Source organism: Crocodylus siamensis, chromosome 4, assembly GCF_052110815.1.
Source record: "Crocodylus siamensis isolate JL-2025a chromosome 4, ASM5211081v1, whole genome shotgun sequence".
NCBI classification, from domain to species: Eukaryota; Metazoa; Chordata; order Crocodylia; family Crocodylidae; genus Crocodylus; species Crocodylus siamensis.
This window is the reverse complement of record NC_143398.1, coordinates 21,746,809-21,773,259: the sequence shown is the minus strand read 5'-3', so window position 1 is coordinate 21,773,259 and position 26,451 is coordinate 21,746,809. Positions and strand designations below refer to the sequence as shown.

The 26,451-nt window shown below is 41.0% G+C and overlaps 1 protein-coding gene and 1 long non-coding RNA gene across 7 annotated transcripts in view; one reads left to right on the top strand and one right to left on the bottom strand.

Annotated features, from left to right (window-relative positions):
* The window catches only part of MAGI2 (membrane associated guanylate kinase, WW and PDZ domain containing 2), a 1,241,136-nt gene that overhangs the window by 206,946 nt on the left and 1,007,739 nt on the right, over positions 1 to 26,451 (bottom strand). The window lies entirely within an intron of this gene.
* The window catches only part of LOC149865531 (uncharacterized), a 32,270-nt gene continuing 13,978 nt past the window's right edge, over positions 8,160 to 26,451 (top strand). The window contains exons 1-2 of the long non-coding RNA XR_016441719.1: positions 8,160 to 8,242; positions 9,619 to 9,796. This is a non-coding gene — a long non-coding RNA (uncharacterized LOC149865531). The remainder of the gene's footprint in view (positions 8,243 to 9,618; positions 9,797 to 26,451) is intronic.

Below are 26,451 nucleotides of genomic sequence, written 5' to 3'. Positions count from 1 at the left end.
AAGGCCAGAGTACCCAGTGCCTGAAAATGGTGGAAACAGGGCCAGGGGCCCACAAGCCTAGAGGGCAAAACCAGGGCCATAGGCCTGAAGCTAGGGACAAGACAGGGCTGGTGCCCAATAAACTAAGATCTGGTGCAGTGGGCTGAGGAAAGGGGCCAGTGAGAGCAGAGGGGCAGAGGCTGGGAAGGGGAAAGTGACTGAACGGTAACACCTGTGAGCATGGGTGTGGCTCTGGGGAGGTCAGAGGCTACAAAATCAGACCTTAAGGCAATCAGTGTGGTAGAGAACAGATAGGCTGGGAGGGCCACACCAGATGCCTAAGAGCAGGACAAGGATCTGCGGGATCAAGAGGAATCCATGGACTAGTAGGACACAGGGGCTCATTCTGGAACCCTGGGGCAGCCTACTTTTCCTAATAAAGTAACAACAGCAAGGCAGGACAGAGGAAAGGGCAAAAAGGGAAGGCATCCAGAGAGCCAGAGCAGGGCAAGAATCACGAGGCCACCAGGGGGCATCACGGCCACCCCTGGGAATTAGTCCCGTTAGACCTTTACAATCTACTTATTCTTTCATTCGTATTCTTTTAGTAATCCACGTTCTGGTTCCTGATATCGCAATAATTTTCAGGGTGCTAAGTTTGGATTAGGGCTGAGCAAATTTGACTGAGTTTGAGGTTTGTTATATTTGCTAAAATAAGTGGTTATTTACACGCACACCTACAGAATCCATTAGTCTTATTGCCCTTATCCAGTCTCTCTTCATTCTTTCCTGCTTGTCCTATGACTATACCTTACATTTGATCTTCAGGGAGAGATAACTTCTATGACTTGTTTATAAAGTACTGGTATGGAGTTGGACCCTCTAGATGAAGTGGGAAAATTGTTTTCCTAGTGGGCTTATGTTTGTTAAATCACTAAACTGTAACTGTTCCATAGATGCACTACAAGAATAAGTTCCTGCCTGAAGATCATACCCTAAGACACAAATTTCCAAATTCAGAACAAGTTTCTTTGGGTAGATGTGATATCTTTTATTATACCAGCTGAATAGTTAGAATATTTGCAAGCTTTCAGGCACAAACACCCTTCTTCAGGCATAGAGAGAGTCTGCTGGTGAATTTTGTGCTTTTCTGGGTAGAATAGAAGCCAGTATGCAAGGCACAGGTCTGTGAACATGCTAAAATGTGGAGAACTAGAAGACTTTTTCCAATGTCTCCATCTCAAGCAATATTTCCACAACCAAAATGAGTCCATTTTCAAAAACACTTCATCCTGTGACAATATCGAAGAAAAGATTAACACCAAAAAAATCCAAAAAACATCAGATTGGACACCTAACAGTGGATGAATTCAAACCTCGACTGCTATATTAACTGCTTTAGGGAAAGAATAACAATGAAATAATCAACAACAAACACCACTACAACATCCTCTCCCTCTCAGAGAGAAGAGCCACAGAATCTCTAAGACCCAATCATGAAATAGTAATAAAGCCAGCAGACAAAGGAGGAGCTATAGTTAGCCTTAATTGTGAAGACTACCCAAAAGAAGCCAACAGACAACTCCCTGATGCCACCTACTATGAAAAACTAGAGGAAGACCCAATTCCCCTTTTCACCTTAAAACTCAAAACCACCATCACATAATTTCCACCTGAACTACAAGAAAAACTACAAAACTTGATCCCCCCACTATGCAATTCAGGGACTTTACATGGTCCCTAAAATCCACAAACATCGAAACCCAGGCAGACCTATAATATCCAGCCATAGAACCCTAACTGAGGAAATATCAGGTTTCATTGAATCCATCCTAAAACCTCATGCAAAGACCGAGTTTTGTCTAAGTCATAATAGACTTTCTACAAAAACTTAAAAACCCAGACCACATTTCTAGCAATACCCTCCTAGCCACCATGGATGTTATCAGCTTATGCCACAATGGCATCCAAGCCTGCCTTACATATCTACAAGAACATGATTACAACTCAGAACACAGACCTAAAGATATAGCTGAACTTATACACTTCATCCTCACACACACCAACTTCAGTTTCAATAACCAACACTTCCTCCAGACCATGGGCACAGTTATGAGCACCAAAATGGCCCCAAAATATGCCAACATTTTATGACCCACCTGGAAGAATTCCTCAAGAACTGCAACATCAAACCCATGCTATACTTAAGGTATATAGATGACATCTTCATCATTTGGACCAAAAACCGGCAGTCTCTGATTGATTTCCATCACAAATTCAATAACCATCACCCCTCCATCAGACTATCTCTTGAATACTCCAAAACCAACATTTCCTTTCTAGACATTATGCTTAATGTCCAGAATGGTAAAATACAAACCACCATACACAAGAAACCCAAGGACCAACATACATATTTGCACAGAACCAGCAATCACCCTAAACACACCAAGAAAACCGTAATATACAGCAACGCTCTTTGATACGAATGAATTTACACTGAGAATATCTGGAATTGTCACCTTGCAAATCTCAAAAGGGCTTTCACCCAACAAGAACACTCCTCCAGAGAGAGAAATCACACTTCTGAAAGAGCCACCCAGATACCATGTGAAGAATTGCTGCAGTACAAAAAGAAAATTTCCATGAATTCTACACCCTTAGTTATGACTTATCATCCTTCCCTGAAACCTATATGGAAAAATCCTCAAACAGTTGCAACTCATACCTCATTACCAGAAATAAACTCCTTATGGCTCAAAGCATACTGAATGGATCCAGAGCATTCCGGGACAAAAATGTAAAACTCACTGACACATCTCCACCACTCCCACAATAACTACACCCCACAACAGAACCATCACCATTCCTGGATCTTACACCTGCACTTCCAGAAATGTAATACATCTCATCCAGTGCACTAAATGTCCTGATGGAAAAATATATTGGAGAAACCAAACAATAACTGTGTACCAGAACAAATGCACACCAAACATCTGTCAAAGACAACAATACCCAATTACTTGTGGGTGCAGACTTCGCACAAGAAAACCACTCTCTCTCCAGACTCTCAGTTCTAATCTTCAAAGGTAACTTACAAAACACCTTTTGTAGATGAGGCTATGAACTTCACTTCATAAATCTACTGGATACAAAAAATCATGGACTAAATATAGACATTGGATTTATGGCACACTTTAACCTACCTAACATCTAATAACCCCAGGTAACCTGTCTTCATTTTACCAGCTACATTTTTTTATCACCAGTTCAACATTCCCCCTTTCCCCCCACACCTATCTCATACCTATTGTCTCCCATTCCCTCTGATCCTCACTGCCATGCTCTGCATTTTCACAGACCTTATTTTCCATATTGGCTTCTGTTGTATCCAGGAGAGCACACAATTCACCAGCAGACTCTCCCTATGCCTGAAGAAGGATGTTTGCACCCAAAAGATTGTAAAGAACATTTTTCCAACTATTTAGTTTATCTAATTAAAGATATCACATCTACCCAAAGAACCTTGTCTGCCTATGTCCTCAGACCAACACAGCCACAACCAACAGCCCCAAATTCAGAAATGAATTTAAGTATGCTTAAGGATGAAAGTAAATAGCTTTAAGGGTGATAAGGGTATGTCTACCCAACAAATGAAAATACGATTGTAACATGTGCTAGTACACTTATGCTAGCTAAATCTAACTAGCACAGGTAATGAGTGTAGTGATGATACAGCAGCTAAAGCATATGCTACTTACCAGAATACAAACCCTTCAGAAAACGACACTAATTTAGATTCCAGCAGAGAATGGTAAAGCAAGAAGAAGGAGCTCTAAGGCCTCTAAGAGTAGGGGAATTTGTGTGTGAGAGTGTCTAAGTCAAAGCAACAAATTCATCATTATACATCAACTCTGAATTTAACTATGTGACTCTGTACAGCTCGACTCCTGCCTACTTCTCAGATTTCCTTTGCTTTTACTTTTCTGTCTGAACTCACTCTTCTCCTTTTGATATCCCCTTTCTCTTTGCACATGAAAATATATGTATTTTCTTTCCCTGTTTGGAACAGGCTCCCTTTTCCAGTGCACCAAGCACTGTACTCTCCTCCTTTAGTACTATATTACAATTTATTTCTTTTTGTCAGTCTCCCTCTGCTACATTCTCCAATGTTATCCACTCATATGCTCATGCCTACACCATACACCTATCTATGTATATACTGTATAGAAATTAGGACTAAGCAAATTAATGTAAATCATATGACTGTTCATTGTTAAATCTTTCTCCCTTTCCTGCCTACCCATGCCATTTGATATAACTAGCTGTGTTTATCACTGGAAGCAGTGACCTTGTCTTGTCTTTTGTTTGTGAGGCATCAGGAACACCAAAGATATTGTGTGCTGCAACAAATAAACAGACTTGCATCCAGAGCTGTGAGCTTTAACATTGGGATCATTCTAGCTAAGATATCACAGATAGGAGATAGTCAAAGAAGGAGGCACAAATTATAAATTAGGACATATTTTGTGTCCTTGTGGTCCCCCCTGAATTATTGGTAATATTGGGAAAAGATTAGTGGAGAGAGGTTTTAGTTAAATATCACAAGCCAGATTCGGCCTGATTACATGGATGTGAATCCTGATGTTAGTTCATTTACTTTAGCAGAAATAATATAGCTTTATCTTAGAACCACGCTGCATAAAAAAGGCCAATGTGTTAATTGTTCTTTAAGTTTAGCTAAGAAAGAAAATAGCTTTTTAAGATGCCACAAAGGAGTAAGATGTGAAACACAGACAATATTTGCTTAAACTGGTCTTGTATCTTGTAAAGTCATTTACACCCATGCAAACACTTTAAATAGCTGTCTGGCTTAAGCCATTAGTAAATCTCTGACAAGATTTCAAAACAAGATGATTAAACTTGAGATTTTAAGCTACATTTGGGCTCCTAAATAAGTGGTTTGATTTTAATTTTTCAAAATATTGGCACTGAGCTTTACTGATACTAATCAGCCTCCCTTTAAAAGGAAATATGGCGTATAGTTACATCTTAGAGAATGTTTTCATGTAAAATACTTGCCTCAGTATGTTTCCACTGGTGTACATGGAGTATCTGCCAAGAAAAAGTATTAACTTCTTCATTTACAAATGAATGTTGAATCAATTTCTAAGATGTACAGGACCATAATCTCTAAGGAACACATCCATAAAAGCAACAGATATTGACTGGGGGAGAACTGTACACTCGAGGCAGTAGACCCAACCACCTTGCTATTAGCTTTAAAACAGTTCTATCTAATAGACGTTATTATTGCAGTCACCCATCAAATTAAACAGACATAAACAAATGGAAAGAGATGCTGAGACCCATAAAAAGTTGGCTACCTCTGTACTCACAAGGGTCCCATTATATCAGCTCCAATGGCTTCAACAATATTTTGAACTGCTCTGGAGAGTAATTCTTCCAGGAGCGGCATGGAAGGCATGTGTTCCCAACTTCCTTTCCTCATAAAAAGTCCATACCATTTCTTAATGTCAAACTCTATACAGATGACAGGTTGCTACTAACCTGTGAATGTTAGGTTCCCCCTGCCCCTTCATCAAACCTTATGAAGTTTCAAAGATAGGTTGTCATAGTCATGCTTCATCGCAACGTGGCCTCTGGGGAAGGAATCTCTATCCTCATGCACAACTATGGGTAAACATTATTTTCCCAGTGGAATTCAAACTTCAGAGCCTTTCACTTTACTACGCAGTTGCCACTGTCTTGAAAAACTGTTCTTTAAAAGAATCTCAAATGAAAGGACAGAATTCACTGTGCTAATAGTACTGCTTTGAAAGGCAAGGAGCAGGCCCAGAGGTCCTGACCAATAGCTGGCAGACTGAGAGTTAGGATGCATTGGCCAATGCATTGCCAACAAATCCTTCTCTCTCTCTTCTCAGCATTGGTGAGGCTGCAGCTGGAGTACTGTGCCCAGTTCTGGGCACTGCACTTTGAGGATATGGATAAGCTTGAGAGGGTGCAGGGAAGGGCCACCCACATGATCAAGGGCCTGGAGGATAGGCCATATGAGGAGAGATTCTAGGAACTAGGCTTGTTCAACTGGAGTAAGAGGAGGCTGAGAGGTGACTTGATAGATACCTACAAGTATGTTAGAGGGGAGCACCAGGATCTGGGGGAGCAATCCTTCAGGAAGGGACCCCTTGGGCACCAATGGGCATGAACTAACAGAGTGAAGAGTTAGATTGGACATAAGGAAGAACTTCTTCTCTGTAAGAGTAACTAGAACCTGGAACACACTCTGGGCAGAGGAGGTGTGGTCGCATCCTTGGCGGTATTCAAAAGGAGGCTGGATAAGCACCTTGTTGAGCTAGTTTGAGCTCATTAACCTCTTGCCCATGGCAGGGGACCAGACTTGATGATCTTCCAGGTCCTTTCTGGTCCATTGATTCTATGATTCTAATACCTTGTTTAAAGTGTGAGCCATCCAAATCATGACATGACCTGATAGTCAAAGTACCATGTTTACTTTATTCTAAGATGAGGGTACCCCCTGTTTAACATGGGGAAAAGGGCAATCATCTTAGAGTTGTGTATGGGGGTGGGCAGGCAGCTACTATGGCTTAGGCTCCAGCCCCTACCCAGAGTCAGACCATAGCCAAAGCATCTACTTGCTCTGCCCCTTGCCACCTCTGTAACTTGCCATCTCGCCCTTGCAGCCTCTTCCTGCCATCTATCCTCCCATACAGACTCTACTCCCCTGCCTGCACCTATCCCTCTCCCCTTTACTCGTGCTCCATGCTGGCAGGCTCCATCCATACTGCAGCCCAAGGCACTGAGCACATCCTTACCCTGGCCCTCTAGCAGTGGTGTGTAGCCTGCAGTGGCTTTCACTGTCTTAGGCTAGAATGGGGATGGGCCCTGCAGGAAGGGAGCAAGGGTAAGAGGGGGAGGGAGGAGCAGAGGCTGGGGGGGTGGAAATGAGGGAGCAGAGGCTGGGGGGGAAGAACAAATGCCAGGGGGATGGGGTGCAGTATCTGGGGGAACAGACGGGCAGAGGTTGCAGAAGGGGAAAAAAGGGAACAGAAGGGAGCAGAGGGAAAAGGGAGAGGCAAGGAGGAAGGAGGAGTTCACGGTTGCGGGGGGGAGGCAGGTAGGGAGCAGAGGTGGCAGGGGGTAGGCACAAGCAGGGGGCAAGCTGATGGATTCTGTATACCATCTGACTCTCCCACTGCCTGGGGGGAATGAATTTAAAAGGACCCCCTCAGTAATTAGATTCCATACATGGAAAATTGTAACAAATTTATACGTTTTCCATGTATAGAATCCAATTACTGGGGGGTCATCTTAAATTCAGGGTTATCTTAGGTTTGAGTAAATATGGCCCCAAAAGTTAAAAAAAAAAGAGTTAATCCTTAAAGCCATAAGACTTCTTAAAATAAGTGTTGGGTTCTTTTCTGTCTTCCAGATTTTGAGACTTTGCACTTAAGAAAGTTCATATTTACACATATGAAAGTTCAAATATTCATATTTTGTACCACAGTGCCTTCTGTGTGTCTCTAGAACCAGGAAAAGGGGGTTTAAGAAAAACAGAGGATACAAGTTACAAGTGGCAATACTAAAATCAAAGTGCATTCTTCCAGGTTTAGATAATCAACATAAAAATTCTATAGACCTAATTCTGCTCTTAATTATACTTGTGCGACACTGTTATTTTCATCTGCAGAACACCCACCTCCCAAACCAATACGGTTTTAAAAGTTTGTAACACAAATGTAACAATGTTGTGGGAGGCAGAACAAAATCTAGGCCACTTTCTCAGCTTTGCTAACTGTGAGGGGCTGATAGGAACAAAAAGTATCAAGAACTTTTTTTTTCCTGCTAAGGTGAGGAGGAAGTGGCTAAATATACAAGAGTCAGATTTGTTGAGTAAGCAGGTGGCTTTTTATATAGTCTTTTTTTTTATAAAACCCATTTTAATTGTACTCTGACCCAATGCACATGTCTAATTAAAAGCTGGCTTTTCAAAATTTTTGTGCTTAACCAGCATGCATCCGGTAATTACACCCAGGCAGATGTGGATTAGTCGAAGAGACTATTTACATTTCATTTGTGTTTTGTATATAGTGTTAAGAGCTATTTAAATAAAGGCATTTAACTTTCTTTTTTTCCTGGCAAGGAAGAAAAAAAATGCAGAGAGCATCTAAACCCCCTGATTATTTGCTGATGTGGTGAACATGAAACACTGCAGATTAAAACTGTAAGTAAAGTGATAGCAAATGAATATATAAATGGATGCAGCTTGCAAAGCTCCAAAGAGCAGGTCGACTATCTTCGAGCTATAATGTGTTTTCACTTCTTCAGGAATCTGAAACCATAAAATGGACGGTAAAGCTGCCACTTTACAAAACCATAATGAATTTTAAACAAAAGTGACAAATAATTTGCAGGCAAAACCAAGTAAAATGAAAACAGGCCTTTTTTCTAAGGAAGCCTTTTATTTTCTGGTTAAATAAGCCTATTCTGCCCAGGCATTGCTTATGGGAAGTACTTTATCATCATAAAAACCTGGCACAAGTGAACTGCATGACAAGACATCAGCGAGGAGCAAGGCAAAAAAGTATGCCATACTTACATGCCATTTGGGGTTGTTTTGAAATGTACTGCTGCATGTGGAAGCACTTATAAAAATGAAATTGTTTTTGCTATATAAAAAGAGGTCAAAATTTACAACATGTTTGCTTCTGAACATACAGCCTCACATTTATCTAGGTAATGGCTCTCAGGAGGGGAAAAGTTGCCCAGCCAGCCTCCCAGCAGCCTAAAGGCTTAACTGTATGACAGAGCATGAGGTAACTACAAAGCAGTCCTTGTAACTGCCTGCGAAACTCGGCAATGAGCCAGATGTCACCAAAGGAAGAATGTCTTCAACCGCCTTGCTAACTGTGCCCCATTGGAACTGCTAATTCGCAGCAGAAATGGTTGGGAAGGAAGTTAAAAGAAGGAGAGAAAGTGGAATGAACCTTTAAAAAGAGGCCGTGGCACCATGCCAGATGGCTTTGTATTTTAAAGACATATATATTTAGCCTGTAAATACCAGACCTTTTTAGCAGACACATTTTTTTTTCTGTTCTCCTAATAAATACTGATTAAGTAAATTTCTATTTAGTGTAATAGTGGCTGAGCTTAGTCTTAAATCATTATTGAGCAACATAAATGGCATTTGGGGGAAAAAAATTCCCTGGATGAATATCTTAATTTTGAATAAAGTAGATTAATAGAATCAGTCCTTATTTTTAATCTAAAGCAGATAGTCCTTAAAAGTTCATTTTGGTTTTCGGGTTATTATCAGTTCCAGTGACATCCCAGTTCTGAAAATGGGGAAAGATGAATTTTCTAACTATCCTTTTGGCAATAATTTATTAGTACCTACAATTTTTCAGTGGTTTGACTGAAGTTCTACCTATGTTCTTACATGATGCTTATCACCATGGTAACAGGGTGTCAAAATTTAGGGTCCGGTCTCACAGTATATCAAGTTCTTTCTAAATGAGTTCAGTGGGCTACGTAAAATGGCATTGTTTTCTGATCATTCAACCTCTCACTAACACCCAATTGTCCACTGCATTTATACAGGAGCTGTCATAGTTCAGCAGCTCCATGGGTGGATCCAGGATTTTGTAAAGCGAAGTGCAAGAGCCACAACTGGGGTTGCAGGGGTGGCTCTACTCCTGTTCCTTGTTCCCTGCCCCAACTGGGATGGGCAGACCATGCTGCAGAAGCAGCACCTGGGGACTGTAAATCCTCAAATCAGGTAAGAATCACCCTCTTCCCCTTTGCATTCAGCAGCATGTCCCCTCCTTTTCTATTCCTCCCATTCTCCAGCCACTGCTGTTGTTGCCTCCAGTTTCCCAAATGCAAGGGGAGCTCCAGAGTTGCTCCTGCTCCACTCCAGATGGGTAGCACAGGGACCCTGGCTGAGCTGGGAGGAGCAACAGGCATGTTCTGACCACACTTAACATGCGCTTGAATTCAAACACATGGCTGAAGGAGGCTACCCTTTTACACAGTATCCTAATGGTTAAGAGTACTGGCCCAGAAAGTGGAAGTCCTTGGTTCTTACACTTAGGGGTCTCACACTGATTGCTTTTATCTCAGAATGAATATCTTCAGCTTTATCTGGCCCCCTGTGCAGCCAAAAATGCAGGACCCAAAGGACAGAGAGAGTAAGGTAAATAGAACAAGGCTTCTGTTCTGTTCCCTGCTTCCACACAGTTCATGTATTTTATCTGATGACTCTAATGGGAAATGCATAAGTGGATACTGGAACAGGGGCTAGACCGCAGAACCCCATCCCAGTTATTCTTGGGGAGTACCCTGATCCATGGGATGAAGAATCATTCTTCCTCTTTCTTAATTTCTCTTTGGATTTAGAAATATTGCATTCTTGGCTGCACAATGGACCAGCGCACAATAGAGTTAATCTTCACCAAGAATAGCTAATAATTCACCATGTAGTGCACTCTCCATGGAGGTAGCAGTTAAGGGTTTAAACCTCCACAGGCTGAAGTGCATTTCCTGGGCAAATATTCTAACAACTAGCTATTATATCTAAGGCAGTGGCCAGCACCCCCACAACTGTTGCATCAAGTGAACAACTTAGGTACCTAAATGCAGGCGGGCATGGGAGGCTGTGTATTCCAGTCTTAAATAGATGAAGGCTACAAGCGCAGGAGAGAGGCAGGATTTCAGACCCAAGCCTCTCTCTGGTGTTTCTTATTGCTCAATTTATGTGATCCCTGGTTCAGCGTTCTGGCTGTTGTGAATTCCAGTCCCAGAAACTTACCTTCTTTCATGCACTGTACAAGGAACTGAGAGGTCTATGTCAGGTTTGAGAATGCTACCTGATGCCAAAATTATGCTGAGAATCTGGGCTTAAGGCCTCACACTTAAAAAACAGTCAAACTAAACTACACACTGGGTGCATCTACATGTGCAATGTATGTGCATGAATAAACTGCAGGTCGTATCACTCTGGGAGCAATAAGCCCCAGAATTTCTTGCTCCTGGGTGTGCCGTTTGAACATGCACCCGGGAGCAATAAGCTCCAGAGTTTATTCATGCACATCATGTTGAGCTGGGTCTGAGAAGCCCTGGCTGGCAGTACTTATAAATACTATCCTGCTGTGGAGTAAATTAGTTTACTCCAGCCTATAGGGGTGCATGTGTAGGTGTGCAACATTTACTGCACAGCTAATTAGTCAATTATGCAGTAAGCGTCTTGTGCAGATGCACCCACTCAGGATCTTAAAAGTCTTCAGTCTTTTAATCAGTGACTCCAAGAATTTGGCTCAAACAGCTTCATGATTTTACAACAAATAGTAAAATTTGTTGGATAGTAAGCAACAGATTTACCATGAACGTAAGTTAAATTTGTGACTGCACCAAGTTACTTCCATTCAAAGTATGAGAAATACTGCAAGTACCAAGCATCTAATGACTCTTTGACTCTAATGTGTCTAACAACAGTGTGTCAAATATGGCAATAATCCCTTGTGATGACCTTTTCATTCTCATGGATCCTGTACAAATGCACTGTCTAAAATAGGTACAACTTATTGGTTTAATAAAGATAATTCATACCTTTTTCTCATACCTATTACAAGGGTCTAACCCCTTTTTCATTTCTTATATCTGCTTAAGAAGTTACCTGTCATTACTACACAAGGTTTTTTCCCCATTATTTTGATATATAAAGAGCTAATCAATATTTTTGTGATGAATACACATTTATATGCCTCGCTTTAATACTGGTTAAGTTATAAAGACAAATAGTAGAGTTCCTTGCCAGCTTTATTGTATTTATGCAGGTTATTAAGAGGTGATCTATAATCAAACTGACCTTGTTTCCCAGGAAGTACTATCTTAATGGCTCTAGGCCCTATTCATTGTCAAGCATTCATTTTCAAGGACATTATATTTTTTCTCTCTTTTAAATGATTTAACACCTTCTCTGCTGAATAAGATATCCTTTCTGTATCCTGAGTACAGCACTGAATCCATTGGGACTGGGGCATTGTGCGACTGGTGACCATAGGAAAAGTTCTAAGTTAAAATCTGTCATCATTGCTATTAAGGCCATCTGTAGATGTGCTCAGCACTTTCTAAACCATGTTAACTGATTTGCATCATACAGTTTGAATCACATTTGAATTTGAATTAAGGGTTAATAGATGATCATTGACCATCATGGCAGGGGGCACTGGCTATACCATAGGCAATGCGTATGTGCCCCCGCTGAGACTGGCCCTTGCTGGCTGGGGGAGTCGGGCCCTCTCCTCCAGTCAGGAGTTTGTCACTTGTGTCCCCCCAGGATCAGGAGGCACCATTGCCCATGGTCTATAAACATGTCTATACTCTTGATAGCCCCCTAACAGAGGTTGGAAGTAATTAGGAAACAATACTAAGCCTGTATAAGCACTGCTACATTGCTGCAGTTATCTAAAGTGCTGTTCAAGAAGTTGTAATTGACTTGATACTTAGCAGGGTGAGGTATTGTTGGCACATTTGACTTTTTAAAGGTGTCGCTTTGTGCCTGTTAGCCTGTATTGTTTTGTAACAGCCCAATTGAGTTTCCCTTGCCTGGAGTGATATTTGTAATACTTATCTACTTATCTGAGTTCTTAAAAACTGTTTTTCCTAAAAGCAATGCTGTATATGTATGTTAATTAATACAGTTTAAATTGCCTGATTTGGACTGCCTTAGTCTGCATTCATTTTAATCCTCATTCAATGAGGTTTAGTTAATTTGTACTGGAGCCAATTTTAATTTGGACTACAGACCTCCATGTGTAAGTAGTTACAGCTGTAGTCCAGATTAAACCTAGAAAAACATAACATCTATAAATGTCTTAAGTGTCTGAACACTGCAGGCATCTGATTATATTGATTCACCATTCCAGCTATGTTTGTCTCATCCACTCATAAGGGAGAAGAAGATGCTGATGTGACAGACTAGGAGGTTTATTGTGACATTTCTGTGTTAACTGTGTTCATGTTATAATTCTATTGTGTGCCTCAGTTTCCCACTAGTAGAGGGAAAAGAATGGGTTACAGAGACAGTGAAACCAGGATTTCTTGCCTAGTGACAGAAGATACATCTATCTGCAGGAACCTGAATAGCTTTGTTGACAGGTTAACAAAGGTGGGGATTCCTGGTGACACTCAGGAGGCTTCCAAGGAAGCCAAATAAAATAAGCCTAATAATGGATAAGAGAGTGTGAACAGGACATTGGACTGGGGAGGGGCACCTGGAGAGAGACTAGTGCAGCAGGTTTTCAGGTTGGAAACTGGGCAAACAGAAAAGAGAACATTAGAGCAAGCTTTGGGGATGCTTTGGACTCTCTGGGCTGGACTGGTGACAGAGGGATTGCTTAATACTTTGGAGGCAGCAGATAATCTCTGGTTCAGGGGCCTTTGCCTACATAAATGCGTGTATTGAAGCACAGCTGTTTATTTCTTGCTTGGAGCTTCAGGTTGCCTTCGTTCGCTCCAGGCAGAGGCAAAGTCCCTCTCTCAGGAGCAGAACGGGAAGCATGGAGTCCCTCTCTCAGGGCATGGAGAATCAGGGAAGGTTAGGAACTGAAAGACTAGGGTCTCAGAGTGGTAAGGGACAGGGCTCCCACTGCTCTAGAAGCATGTCTAAACAAGCAGCCCCTGGCAGTAACTCTGTGACAGCCCCTATTTATCCAGTAGCTTGCTGCTTGGAGCACTTCCGAGGATCTGGCAGGGATGCAGGATCTCAGTTCAACTGCCTCCTTTACATCAGACTTGAACCCACCTCTCCCTCCTCTCAGTGAAGTCCCCATATCAACACAGTTTATGGAACTGATGTTGGTGGCAATCTCTTTTTCTCCTGAGCTTTTTTACACAACATAAATTAATATTCACTAGAGTATGACTAGAATCCAGGTCTTCCTCAGCCCAGGGGAGAACCGTAAGTGTTAGTTTGTAGGGCGAATGACTGCGTAACAGATTACTACATAAAAACCTTTTTGGACCCAGGTAGTGGAAGCATGAAACTGTACATAGTGGTTCGGCTGGGATCCAGTTTCTGTTGCCAAGACTGCTTATGCGTGTATATTAGACATTTCTGGTTAGAGTTTTTGGCTGCTGGGATTGTAACTCATGCCCAGGGGAGTGCTTTTCTCACTGAGATACCAAGTCAGGCTCCTCTTGCTTGCTTTCCATTTGGTCCCACAAATCTTGCACTCATGTTTGACTCAGTAGAAAGGAGACCCAACCAGGCTACCCCAGAGTCAGATGGTAAGGGCATCCTCTTAGAAGAGAAATATACTATCAGGCTGAGAAGGCCTAAAAGCCCTGATCTCCTACTTCCTGAAAAAGTGTTCTTGCCATAAGAGGCATCTTTACATGTGCTCTGGGGTTGGGGGAGGCATGGGGAGGTATTTTAATTAGAGTGGGCCTCTGGAGCCACTCTAATTAAAATGGCTCCAGAGTCTCATGTATTCAGGTCCTGCACTTCAAAATGGTGGTAGGGGCCCTTTAACTAAGCTCATTCAATGAACTTTAGTTAAAGCACCCCTGCCACACCATTTTAAAGCACAGGGACACTCAATACACATGATACCGAGACTGCTGGAGTGTGCTCCAGCACACTTAATTAATTAAGTAATACTAATTAGTACATGTTGGAGCAAGCATCAGGCATGCATATAGGTGCTCTAGGATACTGGGCGCTTTCATTTTCAAGAGTGAATGAACTCTGAGAAAGGTGGAAATTAAAACATCCCCCCATGCCTAGTGATTCTACTGGTGTATCATTGCTGAGGGACTAAGCAATGTTGGGCACATCTACATGTTGCTGTATGGCAACATTACTATGGCAACGTGTTTTAGTACTTCCTTTTGGCAGTACTGAAGCATGGCACAGTATGGGCGGTTACTGCAGTGTGCATGCAGCACGTGGTTAGATTTTGCCACTACATTGCTGTAGTGGTGCACCATACTAAGGGACCATGCTGCTACAGTGATGTAGCTGGTGATGGCGTGTAGACCTGCGCGATCGCTGCATTGCCGTAGAGCACCATATGGCGACATAGCATGTTGCTATGTTGCTGTAGGGTGACATGTAGGTGTGCCCATTGATTTGCTTTAAGAGGCACCTAGACCTGTCTTTTCATTGGGCCTTAAGTGTCTAAACCTGTCAAAAAGGTTTGTTCTGTTGTCAAAGTGCCTACATTTTGAAATGCCTATGTGGAGGCACCCGAGAGGTGAATTCGGATCTAGCTCTTAGATGCTTAGGGAACTTTAAAGGGAGGAAAATGCTGGAAGGTATAGTAAAAGGCTATTAAGGTTAAACTGTGTTCTTTTTGTACTTTATGTAAAAAGTGTTAACAAAGCAAAAAATACCTGTCACAAGGAAGAAAAGAATGTGGCCGGGGCAGAGGGATACCGGGACCTGTAGTGGCTGCTGTGATTGCAACTGCAATCATGTGGCTGCCAGCAGCAGGTACTTTTTCGCCCTGTTTGCCCCACTCTAATTACATCACTGAATTTGACAGCCAAACAGAAGACACCAAATCAATTAGCACCCAATTTGTAATGTACTGAAATGCCTTTAAAATAATAATTATCAGGAGGGATCTGACAGTTGGTTCAGAGTTTGCTCTAGCAACTGCCAAGTTCCCAGACAAGGATTCTTCTTACTTTACTCAGCAAGGAATGTGAATTGCAACTGATATTATGCATTCTTGACATATTTTGCATATGAAAAGAATCACCAATCATCTAATGACTTCTAAAGCTGAGAAAGTCTGAAGTGTCTTTGGAATATTGTCAATAAACCAAGATGTGCTCCAGACTTAACAAATACACCAAAATTACCATTTAAAAAGGAGAAAGAGAACAAAATTCTGCAAAATGCTATAATTTCTTCCTTCCTCTGAGATTAAGAGACATATGTAATATATCTGCACATGCACAGACCACAGATTCTTGCTACATGTAATTATGGAATTGTTGGCATTGTCATCCCAGACTCAGTGAGAAAATCATGTACAAAAGAACTTCATAGTTAAGATTTGTAGTAAAATCAATGCCATCAATATCATGGCACAGCTTGTTCTCATTTGAGCATTTGGAATTATATGAGACCAAAGCAGAGATTTACATACTGAGTAAGTATTAACTGTGTGTATCTATTTGTATACATCTGTTGTATTTCAACTAAGGTCCAAATCCACAAAGATACATTGGTGTCTGAATCCTATTTAGCTTCCACAAGCTTCAATGGGGACACTAGATACCTAAACACTTGTGTGAATTTGGCTCTGTGAGGCTATTTCTATCAACAATTCAGGGTGTTAGTGCCCATTAATATCAAACACCTTTTAATCTGTCTATGGAATACTGATGAAAATTATAAAAAAGAAAAATGCCAACATTCACAGTAGCCATGTCCATTTTATAGTACAGAAGTGGATCAATGCAGCTAATAACTGATCTTTTATTCATACTTAGCCCTACCTAAAAGATATGCCACATTTTCTTTGGAACTACATATGTAGTTGGTCTTGTAGGTAAACTGCACACCATACTCAAGAGTCTCATTATTGCTCCTGTCTAGAGACATTATGCATTTTTGTAACTACAGCCTCTGACATATTACACTCAAGATGAATTTAACACATTAATCAAGTTTTAAGCAGCAGTGTGGCCACATGTTCAATCAATCAGTGGTGTGATAAAACCATGAATAAGTGACAAAGTTATTACACAAAATATGTATAATAATATCTGTGTTGCTGGTCAAGGGAAGTGATTATTTCCCTCTATTCAGCACTGTTGAGGCCACATCTAGAGTATGGTGTTCAGTTTGGGCCCCCACTACAGAAAGGATGTAGACAAATTGGAGGGTCCAGCAAAAGGGCAACACAAATGATGAGTTGCAGGGGGATGGGACGGACATGACTTCTGAAGAAAGATTGGGGGAACTGGGCTTATTTAGTCTAGAGAAGAGGAGAATGAGAGGGGACTTAATAGCAGCCTTCAACTACCTGAAGGGTTTTTTTTAAAGAGAATGGAACTGGACTGTTCTTAGTGGTGGCAAATGACAGAACAAGGAGCAATGGTCTCAAGTTGCAGCAAAGGAAGTTTAGGTTAGATATTAGGAAGAATTTTCTCACCAGGGCTAGGGACAGACATTACATATAAACTGGTTTAAGTGATCAGAAACTGGTTTAAACCTGTAGCAGAACAATGCACATAAACCCATTTGAAAATGGCTGAAACCAGTTTGAGATAAACCTGGTTGAATCAGACTTCACTGATTTAGGTCAAACTGATTTATGCAATGTCTGTCCCTGACCCCTTGCTGGTTTAAGTTCAATCAGAGTTCCCCCAGCATCCCAAATGCTGGAGCAGGGAAGGGTTGGCCCCACCCCTCTCCTTCATAGCCAGATCACTATCACTGCTAGGGACCCCTGTCTCCCTTGGCTGCTCAAGCAGGATCCCCCATCCCGCTCCTCTCCCATGGCAGGGATCTGGCATGTAGCAATGCTCCTCCCATGCTAGCTACTGCTGAGAGGTGTCTGTTTGGGTCTCCAATTTCATTGGAAAAAAAGGCAGACAGCTAGTGGCTTGCAAATACACCCTGCAGATAAGAAGAGCTTGAAACTAATGAGAGCGGTTTTTTTTTTTTGTAGGGCTTGATGGGATGAGAAAAAATTTGTTCTGACAAACAACCTGTTGGGTGCAATCTGTCAGTTTTCAAGAGGAGACAGAGAAAGGTGTTAGAAATGACCTGGTTTGCAGACAGTCTGAAGAAGCAGGGATTGAAAAGCTCATTATCAACAGATGCAGGGTCTGACAATACTCCCACCCCTTGAGCAGCCAGTGGGGAAAAGCCGGGAAATGCAGGCAAGGTGGGGATTTGCACCCCTCCCTAATCAGAGTGTCCTGCTGGGACCTGGCCACGCCCCCCACTCCCCTCAGCTCAGCCTTATGGAAGGGAAGAGAGGGCTGCTCTGCTTAGACTAACCTGCAAAGATTGAATCAATTCAGGCTTGGGCTTTTTGAATGTCTGTCTGTAGCCTACGAGGGTAGTAAAACATTGGAACAGGTTACCCAGAGAGGGGGTGGAAGCTCCATCCTTGGGGCTTTTCAAAACCTGCCTAGACAAAGTTTTGGCTGGGATGATCTAGTTGGGGCTGGTCCTGCTTTGAGCAGAGGTTTGGACTAGATGACCTCCAGAGGTCCCTTCCAAACCTGACTTGCTATGATTCTATGAATGTGTGGCCAGTGTTCCCAGCCCTGGAAGCACACTCCCAAGGGCCACCACTTGAGGGAGCATAATTAGCTCCCTCCATTGGGAGTTCTAGGCAGCTGACAGAGCTCCCAGACACAGAAGTGTAGGGTGCCCCCACATCTTATGGCTAGGAGCCCCATCAGTAATTGGAGCTGTCAGCCATGGGGGGTAAACCATGCACTCTTGTGGTTGGGAGCTCTGTCAGCCACAGAAGCGTATGGTGCACCCCTGGGATTGGGAGCTCTGATCAACTGATGGGGCTCCCAGTAACTGTAGTGAAGGTTGCTGTTGCAGGGGGAGCCCAGAATTATGATCCCAGGCTCCCCCTGCACTGGCAATATGGCATGATAGGGTCTGATGCTTGATCCCACAGCTGCATCTCTTGCCATGCACATGATTGTTGGGATCATTCATTAGATCCCATCAGGTCTTCTTTTTAACCAGTTGCAGTTCCCCATCACTATACCTGACTAAACTAGCCTACATTGTGATATTGGGAACTGCTACTTGACTATTGAAAAATCCTATGTATATAAAAAGCAAGTTTCCCAAATTTACCTCATCATGAAAAAAAATCAGCACCAATAAGATTTATTATGTCAGTCAACCTAATGATACTGAAATTTGTGTTGCTTATGGGTAATTGCCTGTTTTCTGTACTTTAAAAGGAGATATTGTTTTGAAAAGTACAGACATACTCTTCCTCCATCAGAAGCTGCACTTCTTTTATTTTTTATTCTTAAATTAAATATTATTTCTATTTGGTCCTTACCCACTTTCTAAATTCTTCTATAATGAAAATACCTATTTATTAAGAGAAAACATGAACAAATGTCATTTCTCTGTGGTTATTTTCTTGCAATTATAGTGTGGGTACAGGGCTAAAACAGTTCAAGATGACTAGTAATATATTTTCCCTTTTCTACTGCACAAATGGAATCTATTTCGTAAGGCATAACAAAAGGCATAACAAACAAAGAATGAAAACACTGAAGTAAAGCTGAGATGTGCTCATATACCAGCAAAACATGCAAGAGATTAAAAGCTGTCTCCATTAGAAAGAAAAATTAGCTATGTGAGCATTCTGCAATTTCCTCAAATCCCTTAGCCTCCTAAATTAAGGAACAGAAGGGCTGACTAATTCAAACACAAAAATATATGAGGTGTGCTTTCATCTAATGGAAAATAAATGCTGTTGAGTCAAATGAGACTGAAATGTAAAGAGGTGAATGCAAGGAAGTAATAAAATTAGATAAACTTAATATAATTTGCTTCAATCCTCCTTTTCTCCCTATATTAGGAGAAGGAGTACCTAATTCCATACAAGTTAGCAAACTTCACAGTCATCTGTTGCCATCTGAATGAAGTTTTAATCTTTAGGAGTGGATTCAAAATACAGCATGCCCCTGACAACTCAGATAACACAAGCTATGAGAAAAAGGTGACCAAAATACCCACAGGAGACTGGAACAGGAGTGCTTAACCCCCGGCCTACAGGCCAGATATAGCCCACAGAGCTGAATCATCCAGCCCACTGGGCTCCCTATGGCTCTGAATTTGGTGGTGGGGGAGTGGTGGCAGCACTAATTGCCAATTTCCCTGCTGTCAAACTGCCAGACTTGTGGGGAGCCTGGCAGGCTGGATAGTGTGGCCCTGCATGCTAGACAGGACCTGTGGGGCTGGGCTAAACACTTGAGCTCTGGAATGATTTATGTTCAGCAACAAATAGCACCAAGCATCAATGACGATACTGCAAAGGAAGTATTTCCATGAGAAAAACATGTGCATTCTATTTATGGAAATCAGAATTGCTTCCTTCTGAAAAATCAAGTATATATATTGTGGATTAGATCCTGATCTTATTGACAGAAAACATGAATATGTCATAAAATTCAGTAGCAGCAAGCAGAAAATGGATCAGATGATGTGGATCTTTTCACATGTCGGCAGAACTGGACAACCTGTTCCTTTGCACCGCCAAGAAGCATACCTCACAGAGTAGACACACACTGGTATTTTTCCACTGATTTCAAATGAGTGAAATCATGCCTGAAATAACTTATATCATATCCACTATATAGAAAAAATGCATCAAAGATGATTGATTAAAAAGTAAAGTGGTAAACTAATAAAAATGTCAGAATTTAGATGGCCTGTGCCACCACAATGCAACTGGCATGTGCATCAGCATTATCATATAGTGTCTAATAACATGATCACGTGCTATAGTTTACTTTGTTTCACTGTTCCCTTTTGCCCATCTTCAGGCTCAGTCCCTCATTCTTCTACTGTTCCCTCTCTTTCTTGCTCCCTAGTTACCAGCACAAGTAGTAGAGAGCAGTGAGTGATAAAATAGTTTCTTTTCTTTTGGTTTCTGTGCCAGTACCACAATAGCCTCCTCTATGCTAGAAGGAGCAAATGGTGGGAAAATCTGGTTTATTCCCTGCTGTCTAAGGATAGGATATGTGTATAACAGATATGACCTTTGAGGAAACTTAGCTGACACATTTTTACAAGTCTCTAAAGAACACCTACAAGCTGACATTGTCAGAGGGTACATCTACACATGCATTAATGCGCTTTAGTTAATGTGCATTAAATCTAGTACTCTGGGAGCCTGTACACAAGCACAGAGGCTGCTCTGATGCACTGGAATTCCAGCACATCAGAGCAGACTTGATTAACTGAGTCTGCTGGAGTGTGGCAATTGCTGTGCTCCAGCAGCCTCCTGTGTCTCGTGTATCAGTGTTCCCACACTTAAAAATGGTGGTGGGGCTCTTAAAATAAAGCTTGTCAAATGGACTTTAGTTCAAGTGCCCCTACTGTCATTTTTAACCATGGGGATGCTTATATAGGAGATGTGGCGGTGCTTTAATTACAGTGGCTCTCAAAGCCACTCTAACTAAAGTGCCACCCACCACCTTGGAGCACATGTAAAAGTGCCCTCCATTGTGAGGTACTAGGAAAATATTCATTTGCCTGTCTTAATGCATATTAAGTAAAGAACATATTTTTAAGTGATGTTTACTGAGCATTACCTAAAGAGCACGGTTTTTTTAGTTACACTTAATGAGCATTATAGCACACTTAAAGATGTGCCTGCTCATAACTTGGCTACATATTGAGAGGTTTCCATGGGAATAGCAAAAGGCACATCTCAAACACTTTGCTGTCAAATTTTATGTTGCTGTTCCACAACATGAGTCACTTGAACTCTTCAATGAAAAATCCACAAGAATTTTTTTAAAGGGGGAAATAACGTATTTTTCCTGATCTTCTTCTGAGAAACAACTATAGTTTTTCCTGCAATTAAGGGAAAAAATTAACCCAAGGTAGCCATGTAGCATGGACAGTTTGACAAAATCAGAGGCTCCAAACAGTTAAAGTTTGGCAAAGTCAAAGGCCACTTAAATAGGTTTTATAATAGGAAGTGCTGAGCTTCCTTAAAAAGAAAGTCATTGCTATCTGTCCCAGCTATTTTTTATACACACACACACACACACACACACACTGTATTTTCATAATGGAACCTCTCCAACACAAATTACGATTAGAAAAAAAACAATATGGTATCACATACCGATACTGGTGATAATAGCATGGAATTGTACTGCTTGGGTGGAATTCAATTCCACCCAGTTGTGTCCTGGATTTGTTACCATACCTGGGAAACATCCCACCATTGACTTTGAGTGAACAGAGCATTTTCTTCCTTTCTTCTTTCAGAAATGTGTATTCATGGAGGTGCATCTAAAAACCAGTTTTTGTGCTCCCATTAGTGCAGGGACTGTCTTATCGGCACAGAAAGGCCTCTTGTCAGGCATCAAACATCAGCTCTCTTTGCTGCTCTTCACAGACCATTCGCATGCCATCATCTCTCAGTACTGAAATGCTGACTCCTGCTTCTGACTGACCCACAATACTGGCTTCCATTGCCCACTAGTTAGGTTTTCAAAGACACACCTTCATGCTTTCTCTCATCCTGCCTGTTAGTTTGATAGGAATTCCCCACAAACATTAGCAAAACTACCTCATTATCCTCTTTCATATCCCTCCTTTCAAAAATCTTTTTACCTTCATATTTACGAAAAATAGACAACAGTACATTTTAGGTTGATTTTTGCCTAGCAAGCTAATGTTGCTTCATTGTTTGCTTGTTCTCCTCTGTCTCATCTTAGGCTTAGATTGTAAGATGCTCACAGCAGGAAATACATATTTGTTCTGTCTTTACAAAAAGCCTAGCACAAAAGGGTCCTGGAGCTCTTAGGTGCTATAGTAATAGAAATAATAATGAACAACGTATTTTAACGCTAGCACTTCAAAAAGTTAATAGCAGCAACTAAAAGAGATGAGATTTAGAAAAACATGTCAGATCAACTGAAAAATATTTATCTTCATTTAAAACACCTCAAAGCATCACTAGATGTCATCAACCCAATGGTTTATTTATTAGGGGTGTGCGAAACGGACCGTATTCAATCTGGATTTGGGCTGAATTGGGGACAGTGATTCAATTCATTAATTCAGATCATTGTCCCTGATTCAATTCAGCTGAATCTGAAGATTCGATGCTGATTTGGAGAATCAGCTAATCAGCCATAGACAAGCTTTAAAAGTTTTTTCTACATACCTCAAGGTACCAGCATGGCTTATGAATGCTGTGATCCTGAGGCACATGGAGCATCCCACAGGAGTGTTGGGGGGACCTCCATGTGCTCGACAGCAAACCCGGAAGTGGACTAGAAGTACTTCCGGTCTACTTCCGGGTCCGCTGGGGAGCATGCAGGGCTCCCCCTGCCCCCCGCCCCTGCTCGGCTCGGCGATCCGCCATGTGGGGACCCCAGGGGCCCCTCCCAGACCCAGGAGTCACTGAACCAGGAGGGCACAGCGGGTCCCCCATGTGCTCCCCAGTAGACCTGAAAATTGACTGGAAATGCTTCTGGTCCACTTCTGGGTCTACTGCTGAGTGCGCTGGGAAGCGCCCTGCACTTCTGTGGGGCACTCCATGTGCCCCACCATTGCAGTATTCACAAGCCACCTGCTACCTAAAGTTATGTAGAAAAAACATTTAAAGCTGTGTCTATTTCTGAATCTCTGAACCTTTCCGAATCTCTCTGAATCGATTTAGAGGGTTCCAATTCAATTTGGAGAGATTAAAGGGTCTCCTGATTTGATTCAGATTCAGAGATTTGGCCACTGAATTGGGCTGAATCTCCACCAAATCAAATCAGGAATCGAATCTTCGGACAGCCCTATTATTTATATAACAAGACAAGAAAATAAATTCTCCAGGGACTCTAGAATAACTATAACAATAATAATAATAATAATAATACAAAAGAGACAAAAAAATCAACTACATTGACATCATAATGCAGGCAAGACTGCATCTACAGATTCTAAGGAAAAATCTTCCTTGAAACTATCAACCGTCAGAACAATATTTTAATAACTGTAAGAATTTGAAAGTGCTTTTTCATCATGTTAATCATAATATATATCTTTATTAAAATAAAAAATGTACCTTTTACAAGGCAAAATGTATTAGGTACAAAAAGAAACAGAAGTAGTAGAGGCTATAAACTCAGATTTAGAAACTAGTAATTTTTCTTCCTACAAGCACATGCAGATTTTAATAAACTGAAAGTATGCAATCTAATCAACTGATACATAACAAGAATTCATCTCTCATATTTAGATTTATTTCATAGCCATATTTTGCTACCCACTGAGGAGGAAAAATACAACAAATAAAATAAATGAAGGAAGAGTTGATGGACTAGAATATCTCAAGTTATTTCTCAGTTGAGTGGTTTTCAAACTTCCTAAAATTATGGAACCCTTTCATACAATTTCTTCTTTCGCAAAATCCCTACCCCTATCCTAAAGAATGACTGAGCTAGGAGACCTGGCCCCACAATAGCAGCTCACAGCTTCTTGGCTCACCGTGCCATGGCCCCCAGGCTCTTTGTGGAACCTCTGGTCACCGATCGCGGAGCCCCTGGGTTCCATGGAACACAGTTTGAAAACCCACCTATCTGTCTTGGATATCCAAGGGAAGCGTAACATGTAAAGAATATTAGGCCACAACACTGGCATTTGGCCAAAAAGAGTTCATATATCGAGCTGTTCAAATAACCGAATTTTTGGTTTACTGGCCATTCTAAATATATTAAATAAATTAAAAAAAAGTAAAAAAAAAAAAAAAAATCTCCCAGGTCCTACACATCGTTCCAGAGTCTTTAGACAGATAATCTTTAAGGTCCCTTCTCATCCTATGATTCTATACATATTTTTCCAATTTCTTTTAAAGTAAAACTGAAGTTGTATTTAAAGAAAAATAATTTCAAATCAACAAAATACAAGCATAAAGGCATAAGGCAAAAATGTAAGGATTTTAGGTGTCTTAATATAATTCAGGTTTTTTTCATGAGGCAAGGTAGAATTTAGATGCCTCAAACCTGCATATGTGATACTTATATATATTAGCAGTGAAACAGAACTGTAAATGGCTAAACCTTGCTCCAGCTCATTAAGTATCTACTTTCATCCATCTTAGTCTTAGAACTAGATCACAAAAATAATAAAGTGGCAAAGAGGAGGAGGATCTTCTAATTTCTGCATTATTGATTTTTAGGGACTCCAGCAGGATGGAAGAGAGTCACACTTAGGCATCTATTAAATCTGGCCATGGGTTGATTTAATGGGCATTATGGGAATTGTTATCTTACATGGTGCTAAATCCTTATGCCCAGAGAATTAGTATGACATGTAATTTGGTAAAGTTTTGGGATTCCTAAATTATGCATAAATATTTGTACAGAAGAAGCTTTCAGCATGAAAAGCTGGCCAGGTATGAAGTTTAGAAAAAATAAACAACAGAAGAAGTTTAATAATATATTAATCCATGGTCTCCTTACGATGATCAAATGAACGTTATGATACTGGCTACACATGACTTATCAAAACCAAATAAAAAGTGAGCAGCATAAGTTACAATTTGGGAACAGTAACTATTTCCCATTTCTAATTAAAACAGTGACTTTGAATTGCCTTTGTGAAAATCAAATCTATAATAAGCTCTAACAAAGTAGAAGTCATTATAACTACAGCAAGTGAGGTGTCTGAAATATCACCTTTTGCATTCTTATGTTGAGTAATCTAATGAAATACACTGTTTACACTGCAAAGTTCAAAACAGGATGTCATCTCAGCATCTTGAATAGATTAAACAAATCCTGTGCAGCACAATTTTAGCCATACATAAAACTTAAGAGCAGTTATTGCTATTCATTATTAATAATGAAGAACCACATTCTCAAAACTGGCTATTTTTCAAAATACTTCAGCCCTGTTCTCAAAGGTATAAATAATATTGTAAACAATTGACTCTCTTACATAATAAACAGCTGCATTTCCTTATGTTGAGGCCATGGATGCAATTGAGCATGGCCTGGAAAATATGCTCAGGCTGATACCATGAAGAGAACTGATGGAAATGAAACACATGGCAAAACATGCAAGGCTTGGAAACCCTTTCTGAACACTGAACAATGTCATCACTATTCTAAACCAAACAGGAAGCTTCCCCAGAGAAAAAGCAAAAGTTTTAAAGTTCTTTTGTCTATCTAAAAAATGATAATATTAAAATGAGTCCACAAATACAAAGACATTTTGCTCTAGAATTAATCTGGCCAAGACTATTGTATAACACATAACAACTTAACTTCCTGTACTTTTACTGAATTTAACAAATCAGTCTATCAAGAAAGTATCCAGTAAATTATATAAGGCTGGGTCAAATACAAGGTCAAGTCCTGGTTCTACTTATATCAAAGAACAATGGGTTTCAACTGAAATAAGATTTGTGGTTTGATCAAAAGATAGTGGAGTCTTTCCACTGAATTGACTCATCCTTTATAGCAAAATCCTAACCAGCCTCTAATAGACATTTAGTTTACAGGCCTTTTGAGCACATCCAGAGCTGTTCCACTGAGACATGTACCTCTCTCTAGCCTCTGCTGGGATCTTAATCTGACTGGGAAACTTCCATAGATGTCTATAGCCCTTAGGTGGCAGATAACTACCAACTGAAGCTTGAGATGGAGGGGGGAGAGGATCTACCCACCTTTTAGCCTATC